The following is a 14,327-nucleotide window of genomic DNA, read 5'->3' on the forward strand; positions in this document are numbered from 1 at the left end:
CGTTACACAAATGGAGTGTCCTGCGCGGTGAGCTTGTTTGTTTTACATGTTTCGGATGTTCCTTCAGAGTTGAAGATAATTACTTCCTAGTCCAAACCTCCCGCAGGACGACGGGGGATGGGAGCGAGCAGGGTTTGAACCAGGGACTATCGATAAGTCCGAACGACAGTCCAGCGCGCAAACCGCACGACCAGGCAGCTTGGTAAAACATAGTCGACATATAAAGGTGGATGGGGGGTGCTTCCCGGTGTGCTCGGCCTTCGGCCCTGTATTTTAGTCCATGCACCCGGAGTGCCAGATACATCGGAAATAGCAATGTTTTATACAGGCATTGACTTGTACCCCTTCCAAACAGAACGGTTTGTTCAATCAGGCCTAGAGTTCGAAGAGGCTTCGGCTCAACTCTTTTGTCAATCCCACGTTTTTAATAATTAGCAACAGTTACATTGATTTACTTTTCATCTACCTCTAATCGTGTTAACGTACACGCCATTGTGGTCACCAATGATACACTTAGATGTCGCTCCCGACTAAGAGTTCAACGGGGAACACACTGCCCTAGTCGTTTTGCTCTGGTTTTAACCACTTTTTTTCTGGATTAAAAAAAGAAGTGTAAAGCGAATCTAGATTTAACCAGCCTCTCAACGGGAGCCATGTGCAATCCCTTTCCCACACCCTCCTTTGCAGGCTACAGCTGGACAGCCAAATGTAGATAGAAGCTGTAATAATATATATATATATATATATGAAAAGGAGGAGGGGGGAGGGGGGACTTGAAAATTTTGATATCAACGTTGTCAAAAGTGTAAAATAAGTTGGAATATTTTAGACCGTTTAGAAGTTTTCTTGTTTTGCGTTTCCTGTGCATGTTTTTGAATGGACACCGTGAATGGAACATGGCTGCCCTCTACTTGCTCTAGTTTTAACGTTTTTCTCTAGACCTAGATAGGGAAGCTGGACGTCAACTGAAGCGAATCAGAATTTTGTCCCGCCACCACCCCCCACCTCTCCCACTTTCCTTTTTTTTTCTTTACATCAGTGGTTCCCAAACATTTTTGGCTCGTAGACCCCTTGCCATGTTTTTCCTGTTATCTGTAGACCCCTTGTTTTGGTATTTATTTAGTTTTGTATGGATTTTTGTTAATTCATCAACTTTTTGTTAACTGATTTCTAACTGTAGGGAAGAGTGAACTAGTAATTTAAAAAAAAATACTTTTTAAGCTGTAGATTGTAGATCAACATATTTATTAATGAAATTCAAACTAAAACGAAGCAATACACATATTTAGGCCTATATGTGTACGAGCCGACAAAACAATACACGCTTGTGAATGAGAGGGCTGATTCTGATACTTTGGTAATAAAATTTCAATACTGGTTTATAATTAAATTTGGCTTAATCTCAGTTAGTCATGTCCAGGTTGTTTCTTTTTTTTTTTTACAAAGCTTATATCAACTTACGCTGTCTTTCTATCTGTCTGTCTGGTAAGAAGTGTGTATACGTTATTTTTCCCACACTCATTCTTGGATCAAGTTGCACAATTATTCATAGGCATAGTCAAGTCATGAATCAACTTTTTTTTAAAAAGTTACCAATTAGTCAATGAATTACTGGTAAATAATTATTTTGTTTGATACTAATTATTCAGTATTTGCAGATATGGCTAAATATGTTGGGTTTAGTACCCTGTAATAATTGTGGCCGCTATTTGTCCCTCGCGAATTCTCGGATCAAGTTGATACTTTAAACAACTATTTATTGTACCTACAAAACGCAAATCAATTTTTTTAAAACACCATTAGTCAATTAATTGTTGGTAATTAATTATTTTGTTTGAAATCGAATAAGGGAAATAACGTGTCCATAATTGATATAGTTTAAGGGGCGGAGTTCTTGCCCTTTAGAATTCGAACAAGGTTTGGAAGCCAAGTGCTTTACCACTCAGCCACTGCGCCTCCTCTATAGTGTGAGGTTTTCCTGATTTTTCTTAAAGTAAAGTGAATCAGTTAAGTGAATTAGTTAAGTGAATCAGTAAAGTGAATCAGTTAAGTGATATCGTAAAAGGCTTGCACACCATTATATTTTCTTTTGTCATGTTGAAGCAAAGATTGTGTCCACAGTGGCTCTATTCTGAACTTTACCCTTTAAAAGTATTTCAAATCTTTATCTATTGTATCAGTATGGCATCATCTCAAATAATCATCCTGATGAGATTGTTTCATAGCATCATTGCATAAATCTTTGTTGCATAAAAGGCACATTGTTCGATAAGGAAGAATTGAATCTAAATTTAAAATATTAACTATGTACTGTCAAGTGTCAACCTTATTTTTTTTTTTAGATTCTGCCAATATTATTTACCAATAGACAGTAAATATGCTTTTTAAATAATTTATTAATTAGATTAACAATTTTTCACGCGAATAACAGGATTACCTAAAGTTTTAAAATAATAGGCTTACTTATGTATATGGTAGGCTGATAACAGTAAGGAAAATCAAAATTAAAGTCACGACTTACTAAAATTAGATCCATTGGCGTGGACCTCCGTGTACATCTCAAGGACCCTCAATTCATTTTTCTCACGCTCGTAGACCCCTTAGAAGTCGTCGTGGACCTGACGACCACTTTGGGAATCACTGCCTTACACTAATGTCTAACCTGTCGTTCGTGAAGCCTTCTACTATTGTTGTCATTTGTTTCGGTGTTCAGTTGGTTCAGTTCTTTGTAATATACGCTTTGAACATTGATTGCGGGACTTACATGTTTCTTTAGTCGAAGGGATTCCTGGTCGAGTGGTATGCACACTGAACGGTCGTCTCTATGGTCTCGGGTTCAAAAGAACTCGTTACAGTATCTGCACAAATTGCAAATATAAAAACCTAAAACCTTGAATCTGAAAAAAAAGGAAAATGTTATTGCTTAAATACGGCTAGTGAGCTCAAGGCGCATCGTGTAGGCTTAGGCCTAGATTGTACCATGGAGGCCATAAACCACTAGTGCAATGTTTTTCAAACTTTTTTTTATTAGGGTTCCGCGAGGCCTGAATAGGTGTTCCACGAACTACTGGAATAATTAATTAGTAGGCCTACACGTGAATTAATCTCTCTGAAAAAATAAACAAAGTGTTCCTCTTAATACTCAGAATGTGCGAAGTGTTCGGTTAGAGAAAACGTTTGAGAATCACAGCAGTAGTGTACTACGCTGACCTAATTCGCTGATCCTCTATCAGTATCCATTCTTACTTTAGACTAGAGTAAGTAGCCTATAACTAAATAACGAAATCTATCGAGTTCATGTTACTTCCAATCACTTTGAGTTCTAAGGAAGGGCGAGTCGCAACTGTGGTATGGACGAACCATCCCCTGGGCGCCAATTCAAACGCAGGCTGGATGTATGGATGGGAGATAAGGTGGAGAGAATAGTGTGGATATTGGATTTACTAATTATAATCATATAACAAAATAAACGACTTAAACATAGAGCAGGAACCGGTGTTGTGATGCCAACTTTATTTGGGATTTTTACAATAAACTAAACGATGTCAACTAAATAAAACGAAATCCACCAACAAACGGAAGAAAATGTAATTCTGCATGCCTTATTGTATAAGCATACCTTACTTTCAAAAAAATGTGATAGCTACAATACAGTCCGGTCTGTCAAGAGATTTAAATTTGGGATAGGTTGTGATTTTTATTGTCACACATCGTTAAATGCACTGATAGGCAAGTTTAATATTTTATTGTGTTTATGTCTAATGTTTGCATAATTAATACTAATGTTTATTCTAAACAATTTTTTTTTTTTACGAAAGAGCATGGTGGTTGAGTGGTAGAGCGCTTGACGACACAACCAAGGGGGTTTCAGGTGCTAATCCCTTAGAAGTCTGAGATTTTAAACTTCGCTTCTGAGTCCACCCAACACACCTACACACGCTGGCGAAGTAAAGGCGATTTGCTGGACCACGTGACACAATCGTTATACGCCTGCCTTAGAATCAAATAAACTTTACATTATCTGCCACACAGATGGCAAGGTCTAAAAAGAGTACCTTTTTTTTTCACTTAAAATGTAATCATGCGCCACAAAGCCTTGCTAAACTGTCATAATGCTGACAAGGCTAGCAAATATGGCTTCCTGGTCGTGGTGTATCGAGACTCGAGACCAATAGTTATAGATTCGTCTCTGTTGTAGTTGTACACTTCGGACTGTCGTAACGATGGCCCGGAGTTCAAAACTTGTCTGCCAAGGCAAGCGGGGGCTAGAGCGTAATAATCTTTATTTCCGAAGAGCCTCAAAACCTGTGAAACAAACACAATAGTTGTGGTGATAAAAGATGTCTGAGGAATTTCTTTTATATTGACCCCAATTATAAAACCAACAAACGTTTGTTTCCATTATCAGTACTAGGAGGCTGGACGCCCTTACCCAAGCCTATTGAAGGCACACAACCTCGCAACCGTCAAACTAGTAGATCTGTGTGCAAATGTCAGATTTGAATGACCAAGGTTTGACACAGTATTCAACAGAACAATGGAGAAGCGACGTCTTTTCAAGTGCGACAACCGAACAATGCCTTCTGCTGCTCCCATGGCTAGAGAGACTATTACACTTCACCTGACCTCAACAATGTAGGCCAACTCGAAACTTGTCGACTGCCAAACGTACTTACAAAAAGCACAATGGACAAAAGCAGACGAAAAAAAAAATCCAAGGTGCGCGTAGTTTATAAACTATGTACATAAAATGCCACATGAACTTGTTGACGTCATCAGAAAACGAGTACCGACCGAAACGCAAACACGGATTACGTCATTAGGACTAAGTAGATGGAGAAGGGGAGCAAGGCGTAGAAGAGCAACAAGAAGGGGGAAAATATTTTCGGTTCAGTGGTCAATGAAAATTGTAGGTCACCGTTTTTTTAAATATCCCAGATTTTAACTTGGAAAGATTTTCTTGATTTATTTAATCAAATGCTTTAACTTAAAGACATCAATCAACAGTCAATACCAACATAAACAACTAGAGAGACTTGTATTGCCTGCACTGCCATCTACATTCTATTAGTTGCCATTATAAGGTTTATGCTGTTTGCTTTTTCCAATTTACGTTTTTAAATCAGAAAAAAAAAATGTTCAATAATAAAAAAAAAAGTCAAAGTGCATTTTCATTCCCGTTTTATTGCTTTCTGAAGTAGGTCGTGTGTCCAAACAAAAGCACTGTCCAAGCTGCTCCATTGGCAATAATTCTTTCTTTCAATAGATAATTAAAAAATGCGAAATCAAAACGTATTCTTAAATTATTTATAAAGTATCAATTATATAATAAGAATATTAAAGCTGATGCTATTTACAAGTAACTTTTTACATTTGAGCTATAAAATCTCTCCCCAGCACATTCACAAACCTGAAGGTAACTCATGCATGGAAGATTCCTAAACCCCCCTCCCCCAAGTGCCTTCTAGTTTTCACGCCTCACTTAAATCTGCGTCACAATATCCCTTCCCCCCCCCCCCCATCCCGTATCATATGGTAAAGTTTTTCCATAGATGTGCGTCATTGGTCTAGCGTAGAGCCGTACTGTTTTCGCGGTAATGTTTGGATTCCTTGGTAGAAGCAGATTTGGGTCAAAAGTGTATGTCTGTGTCATGCTAAAAAAAAAAAGGGGGGGGGAAGGTTTTAAAGTAGTCACTTTCTAACTAGCATGAAAATATCGTGACTACTTTTAGCTGCTTGCAGACGACACTTTTCAAATTTAGGCAAAGAAAACATCTATATTTGAAACCAAAAAAAAAAAAATCAAATGTTTAATTCACAAGAAAAGTGAAAAGTGAAGGCTTCTGCATCGGATGAATGACAATGCAATTTAGGAATTTAAAAAACGAAACTCATTAAAGAAGTCTGCGAAACGGGAGGCTTGTGGTCACTGCACTGACCTAGATCATAGGTTAAGAAATGGAGATTTAAAAAGAAGTAGCTCAATATCCTGTTGGGGTGTGACCTCCGTGACCTATGTCTATGTCGAAGGTGCCGGTTGGGGTGAGTACAAGACAAAGAGGGTACCACCTAATAATGTGTGGGTGGTTTGGGGCGCACGGGGCAATAGGAGGTGAGAGGAATCCAATTTTACCTAGTCTGTGTTAACCATTGAACCTGAGATTCCGATGTAACTGTCTGCGTGTAAAAGAACCATAAGCATAGACATTTAGTAGTTATGTTGATATCACTTGAAAAAATTAAGTTCTGTGTTTTACTTCTTTTTATTTTTTATTTCAGGCATTGGCCTAACTAGTGAAAATGTCCGGCTATAGCTCTATTATTTAAAGAAATGTCATATTATCCAGTAACCGAATTCCATTCCTCGTGTCCTTCTATTGTCATATTATCCAGTAATCAAACTCATTCCTTCATTTTCTTTTGTTTTAAATACATAAGTACATTTGTAAATGATAAATGGTTATGCATAAAGTAGGCTATCAAAACAAATGCGGTCTTTATTGATTTGAAGGATGTTCAGTTGTTTGACCAGAACTACAACCTCTACTCAGAAGAAGGACAGAAAGACGACTTCCTTTATGGACAGTGTGGTAGCCAGTTCAGGCCGCCGACGTACAACCTGTTACTCAGCTTTTAAGATAGGCGTTTTTTTTCTTTTTAAAACGACTTTTACACGTATGGACATACTACGGACACTGCTTTCGCTCGTTGAAAGACATTCTACTTACCATGTGTTGTCTGAGAAAATGTCTCATGAGTGTGTTTGCGCGAATGATAAAATGTTGGGAAAAGTCGCTTGGCATGAGAAACATAAATACTTACATAGTAGCTTTACAGCCTTTTGTTTACTGAAATCGTAAGCCTGGTATTTAAAGTTAAATTTGGCATCGTTTACTTTGTCCTCCTTTGTAAAACATTGTCCCTCTTTCTGTCCTCTTTTAAGAGTGCAGGTGTCTCCCTGGGGGAGGAAGGTCATTAAAAGGTGTTTCAACATTAGGCTTTAAATACCCTAGGTACGCCACTGGTAAAAGAGTTTGCTCGTTATCTGACGGAACACCTGGAACAAACGTTGAAAGCTTAATGGTAAACCTTTACCTCATCGGCTCTATAGGCTAGCTCACGGGACATCCCCTCGAAACTTCAGTCCATTGGGCATAGAGATGCCGTTTAAGTTACTCGGTTCTACGACACGCAAACATTTATTTAAGCATTTTATTTTTTTGGCGATGAGACACATATGTCGGGTATTCACGTTCCTTCAGAGTTGACGATAATTTACTTCTTAGTCCAAACCTCCCGCAGGACGACGGGGGATGGGAGCGGGCAGGGTTAGCACCCGGGACCAGCGTGCATACCGTATGACCAGGCAGCCAACCTACTCGAATATAAGTAATAAATCCAATCCAGTGGCGGATTGGCTATATGGGCAAACTGGCAAAAGGGCCGGTTTGGTCGCGACCGAAGAATTTTTTTTTTAATGCAGAAAACTTAAAAAAAAAAGTGACAGATTCATACACAGATGCATGAAGCTTTTTCAACAGGAATATCAAAAACATTACACTATACACTGTACTTAATATCATTTTCAAAACGTTGGACCGTACATTTTTGCAATGTACAAGCGGCATGGACTTCAGAGTTGAAGATAGTTTACTTCCTAGTCCCGCTGGACGACGGGGATGGGCGCGGGCAGGGTTTAAACCCGGGAGCATCGATAAATCTGAACGACAGTCCAGCGCGCAAACTGCACAACCAGCCAGCCATCATGCGCTCCCAGAGTCCACAAGGTTTTTGGGACTTGTCCCAGCACTCAAACCATATCTGAGATAAACCGTGCAATAGATTTCAGATAAAGCAGCTTTCCAGATACTTTTTCTTCTATTGGGTTGTTCTGGGCCCTGTGTCTTGTATGACTTCTCGATGGAGAATGCTGTTTTGAAAGACATGGTCGGCAATCTTTGGAACACGATTTCTTTCATTCTGTTGAAAAGGTGGACAAAAAAATGAATGTGCCAGACATCACACATTCTTAGCTTATAAAGAAAAGCTTTCTTTTGTTTTCTTTATGCTCATGTATTTAAATCATTACAAATATTAACAGATTCCGTCTGTCTGTTTGGATAGATTCTTTTACAAAGTTTTTTTTTACCCACTTTTCATTCTTGGATCAATTGAAACTTTGCACAATTAATTATTGTCAATGACAACACACGAACAATTAACCATTTTATTAATCAATTAGTGGTAATTAAATAATTTTGATTATATATATATAGATATATGGCTACAATTGAACGGTGCTGTCCTTTCACCCCATACAAGTTTAAAAAAAAACAAAAACAAACAAACATTTTGTTTGTTTTTCTAATAATATGAAAAGACAGCACTAGTTGATCAATAATAGTTGTCTATAGCAGCATGACAGCTAAACATACAAGGAATCGACAAAGATCATCCTTCTTTATCTTTAACAAAAAAAAAAGTGGGTTTTTTTTTGAGTTTCTGTGTTGCACAATTGACAGAACAATCCCACTAGAGCACCTTTTTACGGAACTGTTTATAGTGTTAATAATATATATTAATATAAAACTCTGTCAAGAAGAGAGAGAAATAGATGGACGGACGGACGGATGGATAGAAGTTCTAAATTGAAAAGCAACTTTTATGAACTGGTTGAGATATAGGACTGCAAATATTTACTGCTACGGGGGAGGGGCAACTATATATAAAAAAAAAAAACACAATAGACATCCCTCTAGGAAACCTGCTAGGTAAAACACGAGGCTTTCATCAGCTAAAAACAAACAAAAGACAAACAGTTTGTATGGCTTCCAACTTTCACACTCACAGACACACACAATTACGTCTTGAAAATGTAGGTCTAAGATCCAAAACACGAGACTTCGCCCAAACATTATTTCTTTAGAAGTCCAGTCACTCATGTAGGCTATATCTATGTGCTAATGTCTTTGGCTTCCTCGCTTATAGCCTTTGGCCATAGGTCTCTTGTTTGAGTCCCAGTAAAGGCTTTGAATTGTATAGAACGTGTCCACAGTTTCATTGGGTGGGTAGGGCCTACCTGACAATTTATTTTTGGAGGGGGTGGGGTGGGAGGAGCAGATTGTTGTGCTGGCCACTTGTCCCCCTCGTTATGTGTACACACATAATACACGATGAGCCTTACACCATCTTCCCTACAAATAGTTATATCCAGGAATATAAACAGTTTTAAAAAAAGTGCTAGTTTAGTTTATGATTACATGTCCATATTAAGGAGTTAATTCATTCCGTTTGTACTTTGATCTACATATAAACTTAGTTGTATTACTCTGGTCTATATGTGTTATAAAGACAGAAATTGCATCGGCTTCCCAGCGAATGAATGATATACAATGGAGTAGGCCTACTAATTATGTGCTACCTGGAAAGGACATTATTACTGCACTCTTTCCAAGTCGTGTACATTCCGAGGCCAGGATTGCAGACATCTCTGTACCATTTCTTTACAGTCTCTCTCCCATTTATTTACAGTCTCTCTCCCATTTATTTACAGTCTCTCTCCCATTTATTTACGGTCTCTCTCCCATTTATTTACAGTCTCTCTCCCATTTTTTTTACGGTATCTCTCCCATTAATTTACATCTTTCTCCTATTTCTTTACAGCCTCTCTCCCATTTCTTTACAGTCTCTCTCCCATTTATTTACAGTCTCTCTCCCATTTCTTTACAGTCTCTCTCCCATTTCTTTACAGCCTCTCTCCCATTTCTTTACAGCCTCTCTCCCATTTATTTACAGCCTCTCTCCCATTTCTTTACAGTCTCTCTCCCATTTCTTTACAGCCTCTCTCCCATTTCTTTACAGTCTCTCTCCCATTTCTTTACAGTCTCTCTCCCATTTTTTTTACGGTATCTCTCCCATTAATTTACATCTTTCTCCTATTTCTTTACAGCCTCTCTCCCATTTATTTACAGCCCCTCTCCCATTTCTTTACAGCCTCTCTCCCATTAATTTACATCTTTCTCCTATTTCTTTACAGCCTCTCTCCCATTTATTTACAGCCTATCTCCCATTTATTTACAGCCTCTTTCCCATTTCTTTACAGCCTCTCCCATTTCTTTACAGCCTCTCTCCCATTTATTTACAGCCTCTTTCCCATTTCTTTACAGCCTCTTTCCCATTTCTTTACAGCCTCTCTCCCATTTCTTTACAGCCTCTCTCCCATTTCTTTACAGCATCTCTCCCATTTATTTACAGCCTCTTTCCCATTTCTTTACAGCCTCTCCCATTTCTTTACAGCCTCTCTCCCATTTATTTACAGCCTCTTTCCCATTTCTTTACAGCCTCTTTCCCATTTCTTTACAGCCTCTCTCCCATTTCTTTACAGCCTCTCTCCCATTTCTTTACAGCATCTCTCCCATTTATTTACAGCCTATCTCCCATTTATTTACAGCCTCTTTCCCATTTCTTTACAGCCTCTCCCATTTCTTTACAGCCTCTCTCCCATTTATTTACAGCCTCTTTCCCATTTCTTTACAGCCTCTTTCCCATTTCTTTACAGCCTCTCTCCCATTTCTTTACAGCCTCTCTCCCATTTCTTTACAGCATCTCTCCCATTTATTTACAGCCTATCTCCCATTTATTTACAGCCTCTTTCCCATTTCTTTACAGCCTCTCTCCCATTTCTTTACAGCCTCTCTCCCATTTCTTTACAGCCTCTCTCCCATTTCTTTACAGCCTATCTCCCATTTATTTACAGCCTCTTTCCCATTTCTTTACAGCCTCTCTCCCATTTCTTTACGGCCTCTCTCCCATTTCTTTACAGTCTCTCTACCATTTCTTAAAAGCCTCTCTCCCATTCCTTTACAGCCTCAATCCCATTTCTTTACGGTCTCTCTCCCATTTCTTTACAGCCTCTCTCCCATTTATTTACTGTCTCTCTACCATTTCTTTACAGTCTCTCTCCCATTTATTTACGGTCTCTCTCCCATTTCTGTACAGCCTCTCTCCCATTTCTTTACAGCCTCTCTCCCATTTCTGTACAGCCTCTCTCCCATTTCTTTACAGCCTCTCTCCCATTTCTGTACAGCCTATCTCCCATTTCTGTACAGCCTATCTCCCATTTCTGTACAGCCTATCTCCCATTTCTGTACAGCCTATCTCCCATTTCTGTACAGCCTATCTCCCATTTCTGTACAGCCTATCTCCCATTTCTGTACAGCCTATCTCCCATTTCTGTACAGCCTATCTCCCATTTCTGTACAGCCTATCTCCCATTTCTGTACAGCCTATCTCCCATTTCTGTACAGCCTATCTCCCATTTCTGTACAGCCTATCTCCCATTTCTGTACAGCCTATCTCCCATTTCTGTACAGCCTATCTCCCATTTCTGTACAGCCTATCTCCCATTTCTGTACAGCCTATCTCCCATTTCTGTACAGCCTATCTCCCATTTCTGTACAGCCTATCTCCCATTTCTGTACAGCCTATCTCCCATTTCTGTACAGCCTATCTCCCATTTCTGTACAGCCTATCTCCCATTTCTGTACAGCCTATCTCCCATTTCTGTACAGCCTATCTCCCATTTCTGTACAGCCTATCTCCCATTTCTGTACAGCCTATCTCCCATTTCTGTACAGCCTATCTCCCATTTCTGTACAGCCTATCTCCCATTTCTGTACAGCCTATCTCCCATTTCTGTACAGCCTATCTCCCATTTCTGTACAGCCTATCTCCCATTTCTGTACAGCCTATCTCCCATTTCTGTACAGCCTATCTCCCATTTCTGTACAGCCTATCTCCCATTTCTGTACAGCCTATCTCCCATTTCTGTACAGCCTATCTCCCATTTCTGTACAGCCTATCTCCCATTTCTGTACAGCCTATCTCCCATTTCTGTACAGCCTATCTCCCATTTCTGTACAGCCTATCTCCCATTTCTGTACAGCCTATCTCCCATTTCTGTACAGCCTATCTCCCATTTCTGTACAGCCTATCTCCCATTTCTGTACAGCCTATCTCCCATTTCTGTACAGCCTATCTCCCATTTCTGTACAGCCTATCTCCCATTTCTGTACAGCCTATCTCCCATTTCTGTACAGCCTATCTCCCATTTCTGTACAGCCTATCTCCCATTTCTGTACAGCCTATCTCCCATTTCTGTACAGCCTATCTCCCATTTCTGTACAGCCTATCTCCCATTTCTGTACAGCCTATCTCCCATTTCTGTACAGCCTATCTCCCATTTCTGTACAGCCTATCTCCCATTTCTGTACAGCCTATCTCCCATTTCTGTACAGCCTATCTCCCATTTCTGTACAGCCTATCTCCCATTTCTGTACAGCCTATCTCCCATTTCTGTACAGCCTATCTCCCATTTCTGTACAGCCTATCTCCCATTTCTGTACAGCCTATCTCCCATTTCTGTACAGCCTATCTCCCATTTCTGTACAGCCTATCTCCCATTTCTGTACAGCCTATCTCCCATTTCTGTACAGCCTATCTCCCATTTCTGTACAGCCTATCTCCCATTTCTGTACAGCCTATCTCCCATTTCTGTACAGCCTATCTCCCATTTCTGTACAGCCTATCTCCCATTTCTGTACAGCCTATCTCCCATTTCTGTACAGCCTATCTCCCATTTCTGTACAGCCTATCTCCCATTTCTGTACAGCCTATCTCCCATTTCTGTACAGCCTATCTCCCATTTCTGTACAGCCTATCTCCCATTTCTGTACAGCCTATCTCCCATTTCTGTACAGCCTATCTCCCATTTCTGTACAGCCTATCTCCCATTTCTGTACAGCCTATCTCCCATTTCTGTACAGCCTATCTCCCATTTCTGTACAGCCTATCTCCCATTTCTGTACAGCCTATCTCCCATTTCTGTACAGCCTATCTCCCATTTCTGTACAGCCTATCTCCCATTTCTGTACAGCCTATCTCCCATTTCTGTACAGCCTATCTCCCATTTCTGTACAGCCTATCTCCCATTTCTGTACAGCCTATCTCCCATTTCTGTACAGCCTATCTCCCATTTCTGTACAGCCTATCTCCCATTTCTGTACAGCCTATCTCCCATTTCTGTACAGCCTATCTCCCATTTCTGTACAGCCTATCTCCCATTTCTGTACAGCCTATCTCCCATTTCTGTACAGCCTATCTCCCATTTCTGTACAGCCTATCTCCCATTTCTTTACAGCCTCTCTCCCATTTCTGTACAGCCTCTCTCCCATTTCTTTACAGCCTCTCTCCCATTTCTGTACAGCCTATCTCCCATTTCTGTACAGCCTATCTCCCATTTCTGTACAGCCTATCTCCCATTTCTGTACAGCCTATCTCCCATTTCTGTACAGCCTATCTCCCATTTCTGTACAGCCTATCTCCCATTTCTGTACAGCCTATCTCCCATTTCTGTACAGCCTATCTCCCATTTCTGTACAGCCTATCTCCCATTTCTGTACAGCCTATCTCCCATTTCTGTACAGCCTATCTCCCATTTCTTTACGGTCTTTCTCCCATGCTTGTTTCTTAACAACTTGTGTCTTTCTGAGAATTTTATTAAATTTTGTTTTCTTATATAATAAGATGATGGTTCAGTGTTTTATGTACAATGGATACTTTACTTTTAAGTCTTCTATCCTTAAGGCTTTTTAAAATTAGTAATTTTACTAAAAGTCTTACTCTAGTCAAATGTGAATATTCGTTTGTTATGAATCTCACTGCTCTATTTTGTGTCTGTTTCAGTTTCTTAATGTTTTCTTGAATTGATGGATTTTATTTTAGTTTTATGTTCTTATTTGATTTATAGAAATTCCTATAACACCTATAGGATGGCCGCCTGGTCGTGCGGTTTGCACGCTGGACTGTCGTTCAGATTCATCGATGGTTAAAACCCTGCCCGCTCCCATCCCCCGTCGTCCTGCGGGAGGTTTGGACTAGGAAGTAATTATCTTCCACTCTGAAGGAACATCCGAAACATATAAAACAAACAAACACCTAGGTATTTTGCGTTTTTAGTCTTTGTTACTAGTTTACCATGAATAAGATAAGTGGAATTAATTTGTTTTAATCTTTTTTTTTTTTGTTGTTACTCTTAACACCAATAACAGTAAGCTCAGGTGTACCTCAAGGAACAGTCTTAGGTCCACTTCTATTTTTAGCGTACCCTGAAAGGGGGAAATACGCTATTTGTTTTGTGTGGTCTGTCTGTCCGTCCGTCCGTCCCGTTTAGATCTCGTAAACTAGAAAAGATAGTGAAAATACATCATAATATTTTAGACTATTCAAAGTTCTGGTGCAACGGCTACTGTTTTCTTTTCTGAAAGCGA

This window comes from Biomphalaria glabrata, chromosome 15 (genome assembly GCF_947242115.1).
Source record: "Biomphalaria glabrata chromosome 15, xgBioGlab47.1, whole genome shotgun sequence".
Lineage (NCBI taxonomy): Eukaryota > Metazoa > Mollusca > Gastropoda > Planorbidae > Biomphalaria > Biomphalaria glabrata.